This window comes from Dermochelys coriacea, chromosome 1 (assembly GCF_009764565.3).
Source record: "Dermochelys coriacea isolate rDerCor1 chromosome 1, rDerCor1.pri.v4, whole genome shotgun sequence".
Classification (NCBI taxonomy): domain Eukaryota; kingdom Metazoa; phylum Chordata; order Testudines; family Dermochelyidae; genus Dermochelys; species Dermochelys coriacea.
The window spans coordinates 327,534,638-327,556,914 of record NC_050068.2 but is presented as its reverse complement, the minus strand read 5'-3'; the positions used below and the strand labels follow the sequence as shown (position 1 = coordinate 327,556,914).

The 22,277-nt window shown below is 41.0% G+C and overlaps 1 long non-coding RNA gene across 3 annotated transcripts in view; it reads right to left on the bottom strand.

The window, feature by feature from the left end:
• Nucleotides 1–10,438: 10,438 nt before the first annotated feature.
• Nucleotides 10,439–22,277, bottom strand: part of LOC122456698 — a 31,444-nt gene continuing 19,605 nt past the window's right edge. For 2 of the 3 annotated variants that reach the window (XR_006275699.1, XR_006275701.1), the window contains 2 exons: nt 14,144–14,290; nt 10,439–11,535 (listed from right to left, as the gene is read on the bottom strand). This is a non-coding gene — a long non-coding RNA (uncharacterized LOC122456698). The remainder of the gene's footprint in view (nt 11,536–14,143; nt 14,291–22,277) is intronic. The other variant, XR_006275702.1, reaches the window with a different exon arrangement.

The following is a 22,277-nucleotide window of genomic DNA, read 5'->3' as shown; positions in this document are numbered from 1 at the left end:
TCAGCCCAGCTACCCATGCCAAGTGGGGGCAGGACTGCTTGGGGGAAATCACAAATTCTGCTGGGAACATTAATTCTGTGCAAATTCTGCATTGTGCAGTAGCACAGAATTAGAGCAGGAGTAGAAGGTAATGTCAATTAATTCAAGTGCTATACTAGTTCAACTAATAGAATTTGATCCCGTGTGTAAAAATGTCCCCTTAATTTTTGCCACTCTTGGGTTTCCTTAATTCCCAGATCATGTATTTTGTTTTAGCTGGACTGACATGAAATGATAGTACAATTAAGCTAAACCACAACGTAAATTCCTTATGACATTATACATACATTTTTTTGACTTTAAGGAAATAACTTTTATTTCTAATAAATATTTAAGCTCTTCTAAACTGAATGTGGTTTTGGCTGGCAAGCTGTTTTATTAGCAAACGCTGAAATAATTTACCTCCAGTAATTCAAAGTGGTTTAAAAGTGAAAAATCAGTTTCTTATTCATAGTGTGGGGCTTCCTTAGAATGCTTTCATTTTAACAACAGATATTCTGTGAAGCTAATTCCTACTGCTTTTCATGAGCAGTTGGTGGCAGATCTACCACGATGTTAAGAATTGATAATTTCCCTTGCAAAACATGTTTCAATGACTTTTTTAAAATATAAGACCTCACATAATTACAATCGCCCATCTAAATTATTGGTTCATATAAAACCCATTTAAAAATTTACCTTGAAATATGAAGTATTATGTGACAATAAAACTTGGTAATAGAACTTAAACTGGGCCCCTTTGATATGACCAAGAAAGTATTAATATAGATTTAAACACATTTTATAAAGGCATCCCCTAACTTTAACATTTAATACTTAAGCTGTGTACCCTTGTTTGACCCAGATCCTCTACCTCAATATGGCGCTTTGCATGGCTGCAGAGGTGCCCAATGGCCATAAGGGTGGCATAACCATTTTCCTAGGGATTCTCCCACCTGGAGGGGAACTTATGGCTGGTGTAGGGTCAGCTACCACCCGCTTCCTTGGCCGCTAGCATAGAGTGTAGCCACGATTAGAGAATGGGAACACAGCTGCAATACTCCACAGGTTCTCAGCTTCTGGAACAGCCCCTGACGCTGCTCTGAGTTGCACTGTGGGCCAGACCAGTTCTTAAGTCAACTCAGGATTGGAGCGGCAGGGACTCATTACCACATTTACAACCTCTTCTCTCAGATGCACTAAGTACAGTTCAGATGCAACTGAACTTCCCTGTGTCGCTAATCTATATTGCAAACTTCTTGAAATAGACAGCGGATCTTCCCTTATGTTTGTGCAGCACCGAGGATGCTGTCAGCCCTCAATAAATAACTATTACAATAAAGGCCAGGTTTGCAGTTATCCATGGACTCAGGGTTTTTAGAGACACAGTATTCTCCCATGAACATGGCACTAGCCTAGGATGAAGCAGACAGGGTTCTAGTTCTGGATCTGCCACTTTCCTGCCCAAATCAGTGGGGCCTGGTGCTATTCACCCCAGAGTACTGAAGGAATTAGCTGAAAAAATTTCAGAGCCACTGGCAATATTTGCAAACTCATGGATGATAAGAGAGGACCTGGAAGACTGGAGAAGGGCTAACAGTGCCCATTTTTAAAAGTGGGAAAAGGAAGAGCCAGGGAACTATAGACCAGTCAGACTGACTTTGATACTTGGGCAGCTACTAAAGCAATGTATAAAACATTCAGTTTGCAAATACCTGGAGAACGAAGGGGTAATTACTAGCAACCAGCATGGATTTACTAAGAACAAATCATGACAAACAAAGTTGATTTCCTTTTTTGACAGGGCAATTGGTTTGGTGAATGGGGGAATGTGGTGGACATAACATACCTGGACTTCAGCAAGGCTTTTGACACAGTCCCACATGACATTCTGATAAGTAAGTTAGAGAAATACAGGCTTGGCGAAACTACCATTAAGTGGATACATAATTGGTTAAACAACTGCAAATAAAGAGTAACTATTAATATAATGATGTCAGATTGGTGGGGGGGTCTCATATGGGGTTCCACAAGAATCTGTTCTGGGTTCAGTGTTATTTAACATCTTTATTAATGACCTGGATATAGGAATAGAGAGCACAGTGATCAAATCTGCAGATGACACAAAACTAGGGGGATTGCCAAAACTTCGTAGGATAGAGCTAAAATTCAGAAAGATCTTGATAAACTGGAGAACTGGGCTACAGACAACAAAATGAAATTCAATAAAGACAAATTTAAGGTGCTACATTTAGGGAAAAAAAGCCAAATGCACAAATACAGAATGGGGGATAAATGGCTCGGCAGTAGCACTGCTGAAAAGAATCTGGGAGTTGTGATGGATCACAACCTCAACATGAGTCAGCAATGCGATGCTTTTGGAAAAAAAGCAAATGTAATTTTAGGTTGCATTAACAGAGGCATAGCATGCAAATCATGAGAGGTGACAGTACCACTTTACTCAGCACTGGTTGGGCCTCAGCTGGAACAGTGTGTCCAGTTTTGGTCACCAATGTATAGAAAGGATGTAGAGCAGTGGTTCTCAACCCGTGGGCCGCATGTGGCCCATTTAGCACACATCTGTGACCCAGCTGTGTGCTAAAGGGCAGCGGGGTCCAGGGCTGAGGCCGCCATGTGGTGGGGTCCAGGGTCAGGGCTGCCACCCGGCAGAGTCCACGGTGGGGGTTGGGACTGCTGCCCAGCCCCCGACAATGGGGTCTGGGGTCAGAATTGACGCCCGACCCCACGCAGCCGGGTTGGGGTTAGGTTCGGGGCTCCCGCCTGGCCCCGAACAGCAGAGTCAGGAGTCAAGGTTGCTGCCCGGCCCCACACAGTGGGGTCCAAGGTCTGGGGTTGGGGCTGCTGCCATACCCAGCAAGAGCCAGAGTCTGGGGTCGGGGCTGCTTCCTGGCCCTGCACAATGGGGTCCAGCTTCGGGGCTGCCACCCGGCAACATAAAACAGGATCCGGAGTCAGGGCTGCCGCCTGGCATATGTGGCCCACAATGATTAATAGGTTGAGAACCACTCATGTAGAGAAACTGGAAAGGATCCAGAGGCGAGTGACAAAGATGATCAACGTGACGAAATGCAAGTCATTTGGGCACTGTCAACTCTTAGACATACCCATTTCAATCAAAAGATTTAAACACACACATTAATGTGGTAAGTACACTTGGTTGTTATTTTCTTCTAATGCTTCTAAGATTCTGGAAACTAATTGCATTCTTCATTGAACTAATTCAGATGCAGTTGATAACCTAAGGAAGGTGATTTGCTTTCAAGCTGCTGGGCTTTTTCTGCTCTTACTTTTCTTGTTTTGGCTGTATACTTTAGAGCTAAATTCATGAATGATTTTTCACAAGCAGCCAACACAGGACTTGGCAACGTCAGGTCTTCCAGCAGTGAGGTTAAGACCTGCAACCATAAGGAGCCTTTTGTGGATAGTTGAAAGTAGGTTGATTTCAAGAAGGAACAAGAGACCACACACTTAGCTCAAATTATTAGTGAGAACATCCTACATTTGGAAATGACAGATTTTGCTTAGAGGAATTATATCTCTTTCTCCAATTATTTACCTTTGCTGGTTCTACTGTGCAAACAGCACAAGTCACTTCAGGGCATTTATTATATACATTGTTATTGTGACAACCCAAGCCATGATGGGATAAACCATGCTCTCATATTCACCACTGCAATGAACCTCAGCTACAATCTTTTCATGGGGGAAGAAAGCAGGCACTGGGACGCCAGTGGTCCTAGAAAGGGAATCTGCTGCTTTTCCCTCCTCCCCTGAGAGTTCCCCATGCACTGGTTTATGTATTACACAGCATTAGATGTGATCACAAAGAAGTCTCTTGTACTGAACAAAGAAGCTAAGAATCTCACAATATAAACAATCCCATGAGCAGAGTGATAATATAACTTCAAAAAGTTGGACTGATCTGCTGGGAACCACTCTTTCCTCTGAACTTGATGCTGTTTCAAGGTGGGAGGCCTAGGAACTGGTGCAACTAAGACCTAGGAAAATAGTACCTATAGACTAAGGGAGCCAGTAACTGCCACTGGGCCAATTCAAGCCTGTCCTCAGGCATGTGTATATAACTCCCACTGACTTGAATGAGAATTGTGCAAAAATAGCTAAAGCCAGAATATGACCCTTAGGGCTAAATGGTGCTGCAATGCTCAGTGGAATTCACATTCCTGAGTTAGGTGCCTAGCTCCCTGTACAATGCACAAAGGCCAGCATGCTGAGCAGGGAGCCACCTAAGCTAGCCAGTAGGAAGGATGCCGAGAAGGATCTGTCCTAAACCGCATCCCCCTCAGGGAGATAGGTGCCTATGACAAGGCTGGAGGGAGGCGCCTGGCTCCACTCAGGATTCACAGCCATAAACCCTCTCATGCAGTTAGGCACCTAAGCCTGGTCAGCTCTTTTTGAAGAAAAGTCAAGGAGCAGGATGATGTGGTGGTGCCTCCCACCCATAACTTTTAGCTCAATGATTAGGGCACCTATCCAGGATGTGGAAGACTGTTTCAGTTTCCTCCACTGCCTGATGTGAAAAAGGGATTTCAGCTTGGGTCTCCCAGATGAGTGCTGTATCTACCAGGTTATGGAATATTCCAGGGCTGGTTTCTCTTAATCTATTCTGTTGAAGCTGTTGCACTGTATATAATTAAAAATGGAGTAGGGAGAGTGGAACATGGTTCTCCCATCTCCTCCTGCCCCTTCTCTAGCCATCTTGTATGGGTTTAGATATGCTCTGAGCATGCCTACTGGCTCGGATCCCAAATGTAAGAGAAACAGGGGAATGCCCACTTTGAGAAGCCTGCTGGAGCTTAGATACGAGTTAGATGCCAAGCTACTGCATCATGTAGGACTTTCACGGCTGTGCACATGGTCAGTTATTGAAATGTAGGTGCCATGGTGTACGGGAAGACTTTGGCAAACCAGTAAAGTGCCTGAAATCACTATTGCTTATTGTTAAAAGCAGCCAAGTCAGCAGGCCGTAAATTGGCCATGTAGCGGCCTTAGCTTAACCAAGGCAGGAGGGGAGGAGGTTTTGGGTGCCACAGAAAGGGCAGCTTGACCCAACGTCCTTCCTGCTAAGAATGATGAAATTGCTGTAATATGTACTTTAGAAAAACAGGAAGCATGTCTATAATGTGCTCTTAGGAATGTGTCTCTCAGGGTCCCAAGGCCTGTACACTCTGAAAAAAACATATCTGGTTAATTGATGATCTCTTGCTTGACCTTTAAAAACTGCTTGATTAGCAAGTTTTCTTTAAGTGATATGTCATTGTATTACTAATGTATAAATAAGGAAAAAAGTTTGAGGTACGTGGACTCTTTGGGAGGGTTTCTTCTGGGATGCTCCCTCTGGATACATCTTGGGGTCCCCACTGGCAGACGGAAGTTTGGCCTACGGAAGCCTGTCGCTGCGCCACTCGAAAGCCACACTCAGCTCTGGTAATTATCAAGAGTTGGGGGCATTTTACTAACCTGTTGCAGACGTGTGTAAATGCTTGAGACTAAGTAAAGTTAAGCTTTAAGTAAAAGCACTCTTGTATTGTCCTGTTTGTGCCAGCCATCTATCAGTCAGATGGCTATGTCTCCCTTGATTTATTTCCTGACACCACCTCGCACAGAGTAAAAGTCACTAAGAGATTTGAGTTTAAAAAAAACAAAAAAACGGGTAACAATGGGTACTTTAAGAGGGGAAACTTTAACAGGGAAACATAGGTACCTAGAGAACTTTAGGCAACTACAGGGTTAGGTGGAAGCTGAGCAGGGACTTTGTGAATAGCTGTGGTGCCTACATGTTGGACTTAGGCATCTAAAGTACAGCCAGGTGCCTAAGTCCTTTTGTGAATCCTATCCTCAGCATGGACCCTCTTATATGTTCTTGTGCTTAATGACTACTGCTATTAGAATTGTAATAAATGTTCTTATCATACCCTGCACTTCTGTAGAACTTTCCAATTGAAAACATTTCACGTTAGTTAATCTTTACAAAACCCCATGAAATGGTTATGTATAACCATTTTTACAAAGGGGAAACTGAGGCACAAAGCAGTACATAGTCATTGGCAGAGCCAGGACTTCCAATGCTGTGCTTTAGACCAGATTCCTTATCCTAACACCACACTGAACAATTTTAGCACTTGCATTATTATTGTAAATGTATCAAGGATAATCTATTTAAACATCTGTTAGGCTTTTGCTTTACCATGTAATCTTTACCCTCAATGAGTCATTGACTGTGACATCATCTTAAAGATATTGTATCAAATCAATTTAAACCATGACAGAGTCCATGTGATACAGAAAACAAGAGAGGCACTTGCATGAAGAAATAAACAAGACTTATGATGAGATCCTGTCAGCCACTGTTTACTTGCAATTGCTACTATCTGAAATGAAGCAAGACACAAGAGACATTAATTCTCAGGAGCTCTTCAATCTGAAAGAGTTACATTCACAAATCTAGCTGCAGAGTGGCTGCCATTTGCCAATCACCACGTGGCCATAAATGGCACCACATAATGTCAGGATGCCTGACACTGCACTGGGTCTGATCAACCCCTGTAGAGGAGTAAGAGGCCCTGTCTAAGGTAACAGGCACATTTAAATCCCCGAAGGAAGTCCAAGACGACAAAATAATGCCAGCAGGAGCAACAGCATACCTTTTATATGTTCAAATTGTCTCTGCACCTTAGAGAGGCATCCAGGGACTTGGGCACCATATCATGCCCATCACCGTGACAGTGAAAAGTTATTGTCATAAAGAAACAGCTTCAAGAGCTATGAGTGTGTGGTGATACAGCACTATAAAGATCAATACAAACAATTGCAGTAGGCAATAAGCCACTGAAAGGTCCAGCTTTCAGAGACCCAGTAATCTCTGGCTATTTCATTTTAACTGAAAAGAGTTTGCCTTGTGTGTTTGTCTTCTGCTCTATTGTTAACTCTGTAAATAAACTTATCTCAGTTGCTCTGGAGTTCTGCACCTTTACTTAGTAAGAATGTACCCGTAAAAATGATACATTCTAGGCCTTCAGCTACGAATCTAGAATAACAGACAGACTGACTGTAACCTATAACAAATGTTTTAAATTTAGTTTACACTTATTTATCAGAATGAATGCCTCTCCCAGTATGTAAAGTTGGAGCATTCAGCACATATATCTGATAGTGGAATCTTTGTGTATGTCTTAAGGGTTAATGTGAAGTCTAAAATTTTTGTTATATTCTTAACATTAAATTGATGTGGTGAATCCTTTGATTTCAGTGCACCACTAAAATCGGATATTAAACAATGACTGCTACTGTTGAGTCGACTTACAATCTTATTTTCTCTATTTTTGAGGCAAGACATTTCTATGTGTCCAAGAGAATCAAACTGCCTTTGGATGGTGTGTATAATATATTTGGAATAGTTTACATTTTATGCATGGGGAAAAATAATTCCTACATATGTCAAAAAATTAAACAAGAATTATGTGCACAATAGTGAGATAAAAGTCAAAGCATATGTCATCGTTCTACATACAAATTAAAAATGGCTCTGAAACTGACAGCCATATTGTAATCTGTAGAGTATGCAGTCCTCTGTGGAAACACTGTTTGTGTTTCAAACGTTCAAAGGAAAAAGTCCACTAGGGGGCGCCTGATGTCTCAAAGATCAAAACATTGCCTGGTGTAATGCTCTGCATGTCATATTATGTCATAATATGTCATATTTCTAGTGCCAGCTAAGGGTCAGAAAAGGATTACAGACAGGAGAGGGATACAGTTGTGGATAATTCCTGAGCCTCATATGCCTTAGCCTCCATCTCACCACTGTCTCATATTTGAGAGTAATTTCCATTAATTATTGGAAATTTTGATTCTCTCAGGCCTTGTCTTTTTTTTTTTTTTAAATTGAAAAGGTAGATTACTTGAAGCTCAAAAGCCTGACATTTGTAGGTAGTTTTAAAATGATGGTGAGATGCAGCAATACCTTAAAGATCTGTTAAGAGGAGAGTTAAAAAGGAAACAAACTTTTAGTATGATTTAGCCTGGCAACTGTCCAAACTCTGGTCTTTGGCAGATTGCTGGTTAGTTATAACAGAAGCCACTTCCTTAGTAGCAACAGGCATATCAACACTATTGTGCATTTCCTGGAGATGGGCTTTTGGGTATTTCAGTCTTGTGGGTAAGAGTTTGAAGCTGCAGAATGGTGCCTGTACAGCAGATCTGTGTGACTTAAAAACAAAACACCATTGGCACACTAGGGAAGTCTCCCATGTGTATCTAACTCAGAAGAAATGAATCATGGTATTTTTCTTTTGCCCCTGTCTCTGGGATCTCTGACAGCTCCATTCAGTTTCAAGGGAGAAGGCAAGCTTTAGTGGAAGTTTGCCTCTGAGGTTCCTCTACAGCTGCAGATGACTCACTCTAGCAGAGCCCTTTCAATGAGCTTTAAAGAGACATGGTCACCTGCAATTTTTTTCTTTTAATAATTATTTGCAAACCACTTAAAACTTTTGATACAATATCCTTTAAATAGCACAGCTTGTCTTTCTCTTTTCTACCCCATTTTTACAATATGGTAGGAGGAGCAGGCCTATGAGTAACACCAACAAATGTGCCAGGTTCTCTCTCCTACCCTCCCATCAAGATGATACTCCTGCCTCTTTGGTAGCAGCAGCACTCTTAAGGCAAAGCTCCTCAGATTCCAAACTACTTCCTGAGATCTGTAGAAGAATCATGGGGATGAAGAACCCCTCCTTCTCTGCTGCCTTACTGCCCTGCTCCCATTGTTTCCCCGCTCCATGCAGAGAGATGAGGAGGGACGAAGGGGTGCTTTGTAGGTATCCTCCATTGCTGCCTGGTTCTGTACAGTTCTCTGAGAGAAGCTGGGGGCTCCCTGCCCTAGGCTTCCATTGCTTCCTAGTTCTGTGCAGGCGTCTGAGGCTCCACAATCCTGCCTCAGTTTCCATTGCCCCACAGATCCATATAGGGACTGTGGAATAACAAACAGGTTCCAGTTGCTCCTTGGCCTTGTGTAGGGATCAAGGAGTGAGGGGGAGCCATTGCTCCCCAGGCTTATACAGGTTTATGAATGAAAAAGGGGATTTCCCTCACCTGGCCCCTTACTATTGCTGCTTCCTAGCTCTGTGCCTAGAAAAGAGACTCTTTATGGACCCAAGACTCATACAGCAGGAAGCCTGCTGCTAGGATGGAGGTAAAGGCCCTCTTGCTGTGGTTTGGGATGAGCATAGCTCCCCCCGAGCAGTGCATCCACTGCAACCAGACATCCACAAAACAAACTATGAGTACTTGTGGCACCTTAGAGACTAACAAATTTATTTGGGCATAAGCATTCTTGGGCTAAAACCCATTTCATCGGATGCATGCAGTGGAAAATACAGTAGGAAGATAGATATACACAGAGAACATAAAAAATGGGTGTTGCCATACCAACTGTAACAAGACTAATCAATTAAAGTGGGCTATTATCAGCAGACGTTTGTAGTGATAATCATGATGGCCCATTTCAAACAGTTGACAAAGTGTGAGTAACAGTAGGGGAAAAATTAGCATGGGGAAATAGTTTTTACTTTGTGTAATAACCCATCCACTCCCAGTCTTAATTCAAGCCTAATTTAATAGTGTCCAGTTTGAAAATTAATTCCAATTCTGCAGTTTCTTGTTGAAGTCTGTTTTTGAAGTTTTTTTGTTGGAGAATTGTGACTTTTAGGTCTGAAATTGAGTGACTGTTTGAAATGGGCCATCTTGATTATCACTACAAAAGTTTTATTTCTCCTGCTGATAATAGCCCACCTTAATTGATTAGTCTTGTTACAGCTGGTATGGCAACACCCATTTTTTCATGTTCTCTGTGCGTATACATCTTCCTACTGTATTTTCCACTGCATGCAACCAATAAAGTGGGTTTCAGCCCAAGAAAGCTTATGCCCAAATAAATGTGTTAGTCTCTAAGGTGCCACAAATACACCTAGTTTTTTTTGCTTACACAGACTAACACGGCTACCACTCTGAAACCATCCACAAAATAGTGAAACTTACTACTCAAAGTGCAATCAGACATACAAAATAAATGAACACAAAAGAAAGAGAACAAAATAACTTGCTTCACTTATGTCTTCCAGTTTAAGTAATCTCTGGTAAGACTCTTTTTAGAACTATGGTAGCAGGCTGTCTACAGTTTCAGACAGCCATCAATGCTTTGACTACACTTGGTTCATGTTTTCAAGGTTTTCTTTGTAACCATTTTGTTGCAATCTCTCTTTTTTTAAATTAAAACTGATATTCTCACATCACTCCAGGAGCTGTGACCCTAGATATTTGGCTGTGCCTTGATCTGGCACTGAATATAAAAACGTATATGTTGAATGTCTAAACAAATTACATATGATTTTCTGAAAGAAAAAAAGTTTCTTTACTGTAGGATTTTTTTTTTTTTTTTATAATGCATCATCTGTAAATCAAAAACAAAACAAATAAAAATTAGGTAATAACATGCATTCAACCGTTGCTGTTATTAACTGCAACAGACTCTCAATCTATTAATTTAATATCATGTCCTACCTAATGATTACAAAATGCAGTAATTACATTTATCTTGTAAAAATGCAAGTCATTATTTCCCCTTCAACTTCAGCGTAACAATCAGACATTTAAATCCCAAAGGATGCTGAACATTAAAAAACAAAACAAAATTAAACTACATTAAATGTAGGAAACCCACTGAATGCATCCGATGAAGTGAGTTGTAGCTCACAAAAGCTTATGCTCAAATAAATTTGTTAGTCTCTAAGGTGCCTCAAGTACTCCTTTTCTTTTTGCTGATACAGCAAGTATCTAAACTTTTTAAGCTCTGATAGGGGTGGAGTATGGTGAAAAGATATATTAGGAAGCAAATATAATTAATTATGAATTCAGGGTGAAGTTTTAAATAGCTTTTCATATGAAATTAATTTTGGAATCAGTACCCTTCAAAACAAGCTTCAGCATCAAACGGCATGAAATAATCATAGAAGATAATTTTATTGAATGTTCTGAAATCTCAGTTAGAAGGTCTCATTCTCCTCTCACTTACTGTTGATTTATACAAACATAAGTGGGAGGAGATGAGACTCCCTGAATGCGAAACCTGCTTAAAAATATGACAATGATTCCCGATATATTAGCAATTACTGCTGGCCTGTACAATCTGCCAAGAATTGAGTTTGTGTAAGTTTCCTCCAAATTCTAAATTAAAACACACACACACACACACACACACACACACAAACCTCCCAATCTACTGACCAAATGAAAATAACTTATCTTAGAATGTAAAGTAAGCAATGCTGTGCTTCAGCTGTTGCAGAAGGTGCACATTTAACTAATCAAGTCCAAATTCCCTTTGAGTTCAATGGGAGCTGGACTGGGCACCATGATCCTAGAGCTGTTCTTGTATGTTCATTGACATCGGTCCAGAAACAAAACCCATGATCTTGGCTTGTACTCCTAGGTAAACTTAATAATTAATACTTGGCACTTAGTGATACATATCTTCAAAGCATGGTAAAAACAATGACTAATTAAAATTTGTTTCAACACTTGTTGTTCTGAAGCACTTGTAAAAAGAATAAATAAAATAATGTATAAGGCTGTATTGTGCCTTACTGGCACTAGTCTGCATCCTTTTCAAGGTAGTTTCTTATACCATGCTCATGACCCGAGTAGTACCTTAACTCCAGCGCACTGGTGGCCATCCACAAAGGGGACTCATCTTCTTCCCAAGAAGAGAATAGTGTGCAAAGGAATGTTTTGGTTTTGAATAATATATATTATATACATACGTATGTTGCTGTAAGTTTTAGTAGTTAAAGTAAAAGAAATACACCTTGCACTTAGAGTGGAAGGTAGTGAGGTTTCCAACGGTCCCTAGTTCCTGGGAGAGTTCATTTCATCCTTGCCTAGCTGCATACTGCATTGCTTTAGTCCAGCTGAGTAGTGACAAAGGCTTGAATAACTGAGGCCAGGTCATTGGTTACTGAGATGGGAGGTTACCTTGTACCCCCTTCCCCACTACCTGTGAAGAGGTCAGGTACATTATAGCTTTTTGTGTGTGTGTGTGTGTGTGTGTGTTCATTTTCAAAACACTGACATAGGAAAGAACTTCTTACAGTAAAATTTGTGAAGGGTTATTATAAACATTAATGCTCTATATTCAGAGATGCTTAAAAGAAACAGCAACTTGGGCCAGCTGATGTGTGGAAACTCATTTTGTTTAATATATATTTAAAGGGCAGAAAAGACCATTATGGTCACATAACCTGGCCACCTGCATAAAATGGCATCCACACACGAGCTTCTGTGTCAAACCCATAACTTCTGTTTGAGCTACAGCAACTCTTATAGACAGTCAATCTTAATTTAAACACTTTAAGTAATGGAGAATCCACCAAGTCCTTATACAAGTTGTTCCAATCATTAATTACCTTCACTGTTAAAAAATAAAATGCCTTATTTTGTTTCAATCTGTCTAGCTTTAAGCTTTGAACCATTGGATCTTGTACCTTTTCCTGCTATATTAAAGAGCCTTAGCTTCACTATCATAACTTAGCTATCTAAGCACTTGTATATCATGATCAGATCACCTCTTAACCTTCCCTTAGGTAAGCTAAATAGATTGAACTTACTGAACCTCTCCCTCTGAGGCAGGTTTTCCAGATCTTGAATAATTTTTGTAGCTCTTTGCTGAATCCTTTCAATTTTTTCAACATCCTTTTTGAAGTGGAGACACCAGACTTGGACCCAGGAAGTTTAGTTATAAAACTAAAGATGTAGTCTACATTAATAGAAAGGCTTGCTAAGGCTCACTCACGTACCTGCCAAGCAAACCTGGGTTAGTTTCCAGCAAACCTAGGCCAATGTATGCTTTTCCACTGAAATTGCAGGGAGCTTGCAAATTGCAACTTTTTTAAAAATAAAACCAGGTAAAACTCAATAGGTATACATTTGTTTTTAGATGTTTGTTGGTTTGTTTGATTACAAAACTGAAAGCAGAAGTTTGGGGAACAGCATTTTGTGCAAACTGATGGACTCAAACCAAAAACTACAAAACTATTTGCAGGAACCTCTGAAGTCCCTAGTTTTCACAAAGATCTGTCTAAAACATTGTTTTAAGATAATTTTGTATCCAAAGAGGTGAAGGGGAAAAAGGAAAGGGATGTGAGTGAAGCATTCAGTCGGAAACATACAGGAGTTCTAAATGATTTAAAACGTAGATCTTATCTTGTTCATTCCAAGGCCTGCAATCGTGTTCCCTGTAAGATGAGCGGTTGGACGGCCACCCAGGAGAGAGTCAAGTGCCGCGCAGTTGATTAGCAGAGCCACGCACACCCAGCTGGCAGAGTGTGTTCAGGTGCCCCTCCCCCCCCCACCGCTTTGCAGCCATGCTGCTCCTGCAGCTTCTCCCAGGACCCTCCTGGTGGCTGTGCAGAGTCGGGGGAGGAAGGAAAGTGCTGATATCAGGGTGACCCCTCCCCTGTACTCCATCTCCACAGAGCAGGCGACAGGGCTCAGGACTCGCAGCAGCTCCAAGGTCTGAACAAGCCTTCTGGTGAGTGAGTACCTTAAAGAGACAGACTTCCCCAGCAGCCAGCACACACCATCTCTGTCTGTCAGTCAGAGACACAGTCTCGCCCCCTCCCCATGTACCGCATATCTGCGGAGCGGGGAAGGGGGGACATGGTTCAGGAGAAGAGCTTTCGGTGAGTACCTTAAAGAGACAGCGGATGGGCATCTCTCAGAAACTTCCCCAGCAACCAGCACACACACAGTGTGTCACACACCTCCCAACACCGTTACTTCTTGGTACTTCCTGCAACGCATATATATTCTCTGTAATTTTATTCTTTCAAAGTGTGTAATTTTAGTTTAACTTGTCTATGCATTTCATAATTTTTGTTTTACCCTTACACTTACATTTAATTCTTTGAGTAGTGAGTTCTAAAAATGCCTAACTTGTCTTGGCTGGAGTTAATTATCCCTATCGGTAACTTTTTTTTTTTTTTAAATTCTATCTAGGTTTTTTTGCCTCCAGTGATGGCGCACATCCTCACCTTACCTTGGTGCACATAATTTATTCCACACATGGGGGAAAAAAAAAAATAGAACATTGCTGCTATCTAATCCTATGTTATGTGCCATAAATTCTGGGACTGCTGAACATTCAGGAGATTGGCACTAAAGGGTGAGTCCTTTCAGATGATTGCTGGAAGAGAACACAGCTTAAAAATTCTTATGGTAATCCTGAGTTCTCAATAGGTTAAAACTGCCGGAACCACAGTTCAACCAACAGAGACACAGACAAATAAGCCAAGCAGGTAACAAGCCACATTATACAATTTGTGACTTTTTTTCCCCCCCTCTTGTAAAACAGGGAAAATGGTGCTATTGATACTTCTTACCCACACTAAAATTGATTTTTTTTTTGTTTTTAATTGACAAAATTAAAAGCAACACCTCACTCCTAAAATGTATTGTCCAAAAAGACAAAATAGGTGGGGGAAAAGGGGAAGAAAAGGAAAAATGAACAAAAACAGCAAAAAAATTGAATAATCTCACAGATATTACTGCTTGTATTGGGCTGAAGAACAACTTATTCTGTGAGTAGGCACATTAATAAGCAATCCCATTGAAATTGAGTAAGGTACCACTTGGCATAAGTAAGAGTGGCAGATTCAGATCCATTGATATCCAGCTTAGTTTTTACAGTGCCTGATATTCTCTAGATCCCTGACCTGCTTTACACTATAATAACTGAGCAGCAACAGTGCAGTAATTGGGACAACAACAGAAAGTGTGTGTTTAGGAGCAGTCTGAATTATTTTATTTTGGAATTTTGTGGAATTAAAAAAAAACCCTGTTTTTCCTATTGATACAGGTGCATACATATAATTGTCATGCTGCAAGTATATACACAGTTAACACCACTGCTGAATTACCAATAGCATCAAACATTCCAAGGTACTTTTATTGGAAGCAGAGTTATGCTGTATTCTTTCCAAAAGATCCACTTCTGTGTTGCGCTGAGTTTCCTTCAACTTCCATGAACCTCCATAGATTCAGCACCTTGCAGGACTGAGCATTATTTGAGCTGCTAAAGTTCTTTTGCATTAATATTTTTCATATTCCACACTTTCCCATACTTAAGATCAGAGTGCATGCAGAAACCAAAAAGAACAGTGGACAGTCCTGTGAATTGCTTCTCTGTACAGGATGTAGGGTGGAGTCCCACTGAGCTTGTGTAAGCCGGCCGGAAGTCCAAAACCACACACTAAAAACAAGCCTTTTTTAAAAATGAATAGTCTCACAATAAGGAGGCCATTATGTTTGTTTCATGAAATACAGCCTTATAAACTATCAGGAACAATGCATGCTTTAAAATACTTTGATTTATTGTTTAAGATCTTAAATCATTAGACTATACATGTGCCCTAAATTACAAGAAATGAACTTTAATAGCAAGTGAAAGGTTTTTTTTTGTTAAATAAAAGCCCTCCAAGACCTGTGTTCAGTGTCTTTTTAATACATCCACTCCTCACACACCTAAAGAAGATCAAGAAACTGCTATTCTTGATGGTATTTAGGTGTTGAGAGTTATTCCTTTTTAGTAAAAACACTAAACCCTGAGTATAATGTCCTTGCTGGTACAGTAAAGAGGACATGGTTTTTAAATACCCTGTTTTAAAATTACATACAAGTACATCTTAAAACAACCCAAATATTTTGCTAGGGGCAAATCCTGCCCCCTCCTTCAAGAGTGTGCAGGGCTCTCTTGCACCAGAACTAGCTTGGTTGGCAACTAAGGTTGCCAACCCTCCAGGATTGGCCTGGAGGATCCTGCAATTGGCATTGATCTTCCGGTGACTATTGAAAGCAATCCAGAGGTTTTAATAGGATATTTTAAAAAAAATGACAGATATGGGGGAAAAAAAATCTGGAACAGAGTCAGAGTTGGCAACCCTATTTGCAACAGGTGGAGGCAAGGCTTAGGGAGGCTATGAAGGGGTGTAGAGTCCTGTGCAATGTGAATGCAGCACTACGAATATGACCATTGCTCCCAATGAAGCAGAAGAGCAGACAGTGCAGCACTATCATAGAAGGTAGCATACAGCCCATTACTCCATTTCACAGCATTCCACCCTCAGAAGTTGAAGGTTTGTGTTGTATTATTTCAAAAACTTTTCATTCATCTTTCAAATGTTATCTTTGTTGATTTAGGGGAAGGAGGAAATTTTACTGAGCTATGGAAAAACCACCACCAAAAAGGCATGTGTTTTATTTAGGGCCCTACCAAATTCATGGTCATGAAAAATGCATTATGGACTGTAAAATCTGGTTTCCCCTGGTAAAAATCTGTTTTTTGTGTACTTTTACTCTATGCAGATTTCCCAGTGGAGACCAGCATTTCTTAAACTGGGGGTCCTGACCCAAAAGGGAACTGCAGGGGGGTTGCAAGTTTGAAACACTTACTTCTGTACTGCCTTAGTGGAAGCAGGATAGCGGCGGCTGGTGGCCAGGCACCCAGCTTCAAAGGCAGCGCCCTGCCAGCAGCAGCACAGAAGTAAGAGTGGCAGTACCAAAACCTCCAATAATCTTGTGTATATTAGGGGGAGGAGGAGGAAGGGGAAGTAAAACTACTCCAAGCAACCACTCAAGGGACAAAATATGAGTTGTATGTTTTTTCTTTTTAAAATGTTTAGTCTATTGCTAGCATCATTTACATGAAAACATGACCTTTTAAGAATTCACCTACTTCTCCTGCATATTTTTATTCATGTTTTAATTGCCTGTTTGTGTGATCACAATTAGTTGCTGCAGAGAGGCTTCTGGTATTTAAGGACTTCTGTTACACTCTGTCCCTAACTGTTTGTGGTACAAGTAGAAAATACAGAATATACAGAAAATTAAAAAAAAAAATACAGCAGTCACAGTTCAGATTGTACTCAAGTACATCGTTAATTTTCAAATAGCTGCACTGATGGAATATCTAGTATCAAATCATCAAAATGATTGCTTTTGTAATGATAAAGATTTGTAGTGCATTACCTTCACTATAATTTTCACTGGTAGGTGAGTTTAATATTGAGGCTTTCATTATAATGGTATTTTCCCATGCTCACAACTTTCTGAACAATTCTGCTTTGGAGCTGAAAATTTTGTTCTGTTTCAAGAAGTTTTTTCCCTCCCTGCCCGAGCCATTTATTACTAATGGGGGGGGGGGGAAATCACTGTTCTAGCATTTTAAGGTCTAATTTTTTTTTTTTTTAATATAAAAACTTCTAAAATGGCTGAGGAACGTCTCAGTTTGTTTGTGATCCTTTCCAATTTTGTTTCATTGAGTTTGATTAGCATATGCTCTACTCCATTATCCAAGCTATGAATTTAAAAGTACTCTAATATTAGAGGCAGAACAGAGCCCTGCTATACACTTCATTCAGCATCACCTCACAATCTTAGGATTATAAATTATTACATTCTACATTGTTTAGCTGGTTTTGTATGTTTCAACTTAGCTATGATCTTGTCAGAAATCTTATGCTGTGCAGGATTGGGTCTTGTGTATGGGGAAGTGGCAAGGAAAACCCAAAGGCTGAAGGAAGTAAAGTTTATGATTCAAAAGGTGGTTTTCTTCCCTTAGAGATGGTATGCTCATGCATTGGTTCAATACTATTAGCTACTTAAGATCCTCTCTTTCTGATGAGATGCAAGATTTGAGGCCCAATACTCAGGCACAGGGAGGCAGAGGACAGACCACTGGAGTGGGACTCAAGAGACCTGGGCTCTATTTCCAGCTCAGTCACTGACCTGCTGAGTGATACTGGGCAAGTCACCTCATCTCCCTGTGCATCAGTTTCTCTATCTGAAAAGTGGGGAGAATGATCCTTACCTCCTCCATAAAGGGCTTTGAAATCTACAGATGAAAAGCACTATGTAAGAACGAGGCATTATTCCATAAGCTAATTAATAAAATAAGTTAGACTAAGTTGAAATTTTGCCAGGACATCTACTAAAGTCTCCCTGCACTTTCATTTGGACAGGATTCTTTTCTAAACTATGTGCTATTAAACTGCTGCAACATTTCACCCCAGAGGTGGCTGTACTGCAGTGACTGGTGAAATGATTCCTCTCTATGGATTGAGTCAGTTTGTGATCTTTATGCATGAAAAGAGTATTGTTAACAAAGCCACTTTCAGTCACATTTGCAGGAGTAAAGCAGTTAACAATAAAGCAGAACTTTTCAGTGTGCATGTGACTCCACCCAAGATATATGGGAGATACCTTGGCACAGAGAGACCGTACATAACAATGACTGAACTAGAATGAGATACAAACTAACTCCGAGCCAAAAAGAACAATGAAAAACAGAGTTTTGTTGACATGAACCACAAAGAATTTAATTCCAATCAGCTTACTTCTGTTTTTGTTTGAATATGGTGTTCAAACTTCTCTAAAAACGTCAGAATTTTTTAATTCTAAATAATCCCACGGCTAGCATTATTGGTAATATAAAAATTAGCTATAGAAGTAAAGCTAACTCCATCACTTACGTTCATTGTTTTAAAAGGATTAAATAAGATCATGGTGTCTTGGGTTTAAAAACTGCATTTGCCAAGTCAAATTTTACTCATCTCTACACATATTACACTCAAAAAACTATGTTAAGATTGTAAGGTCAAGCACTGAAATGTTAGGAAATGCCAGAACTAATGTTGCCTGTATAACCTTAACATGGCCTCCTTGTATATACATGATCACATACTATTTTTCCTCAGGAGGACCCATGCCTTATTCAGTGCACAAGATGGATGGTATTCACTTAATAAGCAGCTATTCGATATTTTGTTTTATCCTCATTGAACAATGTATGGCCCTAGATCTTATTTACTGCACACTACTCTAATCCTCCTAGAAGACTGAATTATTAATTTATTCAGTGCCTTTCCTATGCAGCTCATCATTACAGTATCCAAGTACATCATAAACATATCTTCCCAAAGCCTGTGAGGTGAGGCAGAATTATCCCTGTCTGACAGGATGGGGAGTCGAGGATCAGAAAGGTCTAAAGTAGCCACTAATTTTGGGTGCCTAATTTGAGACACCCAGAACCTGATCAGCACACTTAGCACTTTATATATTGAAGCACAGCTCCCACTGACTTCAGTTGGAGCTGAGATTTTACAGTACTTCTGCAAATCCTGCCCCAGGGTCTTAAGTTGGACACCAAGAAAAAGAAGAAGAGTTAGTGACCATGTGTGAAATTTTTGGTGTTTGTGACTTGCTTAACATTACACAGGAAATCTGTGGCAAAGGCAGGAATAGAATCCAGTTCTCCAAATCAGCATTCAACTACCTTAACCAGGAGACCCTCTTTTCTATTCCTAGGTTTCAGAGTAGCAGCCGTGTTAGTCTGTATTCACAAAAAGAAAAGGAGTACTTGTGGCACCTTAGAGACTAACAAATTTATTAGAGCATAAGCTTTCGTGAGCTACAGCTCACTTCATCGGATGCATTCCGATGAAGTGAGCTGTAGCTCACGAAAGCTTATGCTCTAACAAATTTGTTAGTCTCTAAGGTGCCACAAGTACTCCTTTTCTTTTTTCTATTCCTGTAATCCTCTGTCTCATTATATACATACCTTCCAGATTCTGCAACAAATGAGGCAGGGGTCCTACAGATAGCCTCCTTACTGCACAAACTCAGATTCATCCCCAATGTAAGTCCACCATTTGCACTGAATGAGGCAGTGGCCTCAAGGAAAAACAGTATGTCCTCATGCAATTAAAAATTGTAGGGGAGAGGGACATGGACACAAATTAAGGTTTCACAGGTAACCTTCATTCTAGCATTTCCTAACTTTTGAGTGCTTGACTTTTCAGCCTTCAGTGTTCTTTTATTTCACATAGTTTGGTGTGTGTAATATCCTAGGTTTTTTAAAAAACAGACTAAAAAATAGAAATTCCATCATGTGGCATTATATTGACACCTACATGGTTCTTCAACAGGATTGGAACCTATGGTCCACTACATAGACTCCTGACTCTTGAGTGAGTAACCAATAGCAGAAGGAGGTGGTCATCCTCCATGTGGACCAGCATTAGAGGATGAGACATAGTTGCTGACAGCAGGAGAATGGTGAGACAAGAATACTACCCAGCTCTTATAGAACACTGTTCATGAGTACATCTTAAAAGTTCTTTCTAAAGAAGGTAATCTTGAGTTTCATTTCAGACTATCGAGGGGAGTATATTCTTGTGATCACAGCCTCTTTTCCTAGTTCCCCCAGGCTTGATCCCTTCTGCCTCATCCTGTCCAACCTGTCCCTGACCCAGTCCCGTCTCCTTTTTTCAGTTGCGGTCTATAGTTAGGGCCCTACCAATTTCACGATCATGAAAAAAAAAAAAAAAAAAAGTATCACGGACCATGAAATAAGCCCTTCCCCATGAAGTCTCATATCCCCCTAGCTGCTGGGAGTGCTCCAGGAAGAGGGTTCCTAGCTGCAAGCCCCCACCAGGCTGGAGGGACAGGACTTGTCCTTTCTTTGCATGGCATCTCTTGGGGGTGGTGATCAGACCCACCTCAGAGTGCCTCCCCCTGCTGTAGGAAGCTCCGGTGCTAGCAGCAGCCCTAAAGGTTCCTACAGCTTGAGGCGGCTTGTGGACGTGGGTCCAATCTCCCCCTTCTGCTAGGAGTGCCCCCGCCAGAGTCCCCGCTGTCAGAAGGTGGACTCCAATGGTTATGACATGTAAACAGCTGAAAATGTGAAACTGACCAATTTTAAAATCTTTTGGCTGTGAAATTGATCAAAATGGACCGTGACTTTGGTAGGGCCCTAAAATCATTAGGCTTCTCGTCCTAGTCCCAGTCTCCTTGCCTGGACATTCCCGGTACCCTCCTATGTCTCCCCTCTCCTTGCAGTGCCTTTCAGTCTCTCTATCTGGGCTCCTGATGTATGGAGTTTTGTCATAACCATGTTGGTCCCAGGATATTAAAGAGACAAGGTAGGTGAGGTAATCTTTTACTTGACCAACTTCTGTTGGTGAGACAAGCTTTTGAATTACACAGAGCTTTTAAGAGCTCAAAAAGCTTGTTTCTCTCACCAACAAACTGGTCCAATAAAACATTACCTCACCTACCTTGTCTCTGGATTCTTAATGCAATTTATGTCTGTGCTCCCCATCTCCCTCAGCTCTTTGTCCAACCAGTCCCAACTATCCCCCTGCATGCTATCTCCCTATGAGGTACGTCTCTGCTACCCCATTTTCTCCACCTACTGCCTCCTACTCTCACTCCCTTTGTCCAGCTAGTTCTAGTTTCCTTCAGCTCCTTGTCCAATCTATGTTCTTCCCCATCCTAGTAAATTGGCCCACTGTCTCCTTGTCCACCATGAGGATACCAAAGGCCTACACCTGACACAAAGGCTGACAAATTTCTCATCCCTGCTCCAAAGCACAGGGACACTAGAGCATTTCAAAGAAAAGGTCTCAAGAATGTTTTAACATGTACAAAACATTTTTTCCTAGCCTCATTCTTAGAAACGGCTGAACCATTTTGGCTGAAATAATAGCCCCCGTAGTAGACACCCAGCATGGAAAATTTCAGCCCAAAATGGTTAAATAGTTTTGCAAAAAGTTAGAGGCAAATGAAAAGTTCCATGATGGGAAGAATCAGGCAACTTAAATAGGGTGGGCCTACCAGACAACTAGAATCAAATCCTTTATAATGGCCATACGTTTGAGGTTTTACTGTACACTCACCTGTCTATAAAACACAGCCTAAGGAGTACTTATAGATGGGATTGATTTGAAAACAGATCTCCCATATCAGCAGATATTCTGGGACACTGCCCACCCTCCAGGTCCTGTAGGTGAAGTTGAGAGGGTGTTCCTAGTTTGAGAATCCTGTCAGGGGTTAGGTGAGAGAGAGTGCTGAACTGCTCAGCAGCTTCAGAAGAGACTGTTACTAACCTTCTGTAACTGTTGTTCATGTCCATTCCATGTCAGGTGTGTACGTGACGGATGCACCATTGCTGGAGATTTTTTCTCCCAGTGGCATCTGCAGGGTCAGCTCTATTGCCCTCTGGAGGCCCACACTCATGCACCAGTATAAGGGGCATGCTGGCTCTGTGCCCTCAGTTCCTTCTTGCTATCAACTCCAACAGCAGGGAAGGATGGCAGGTCATGGAATGAACATGA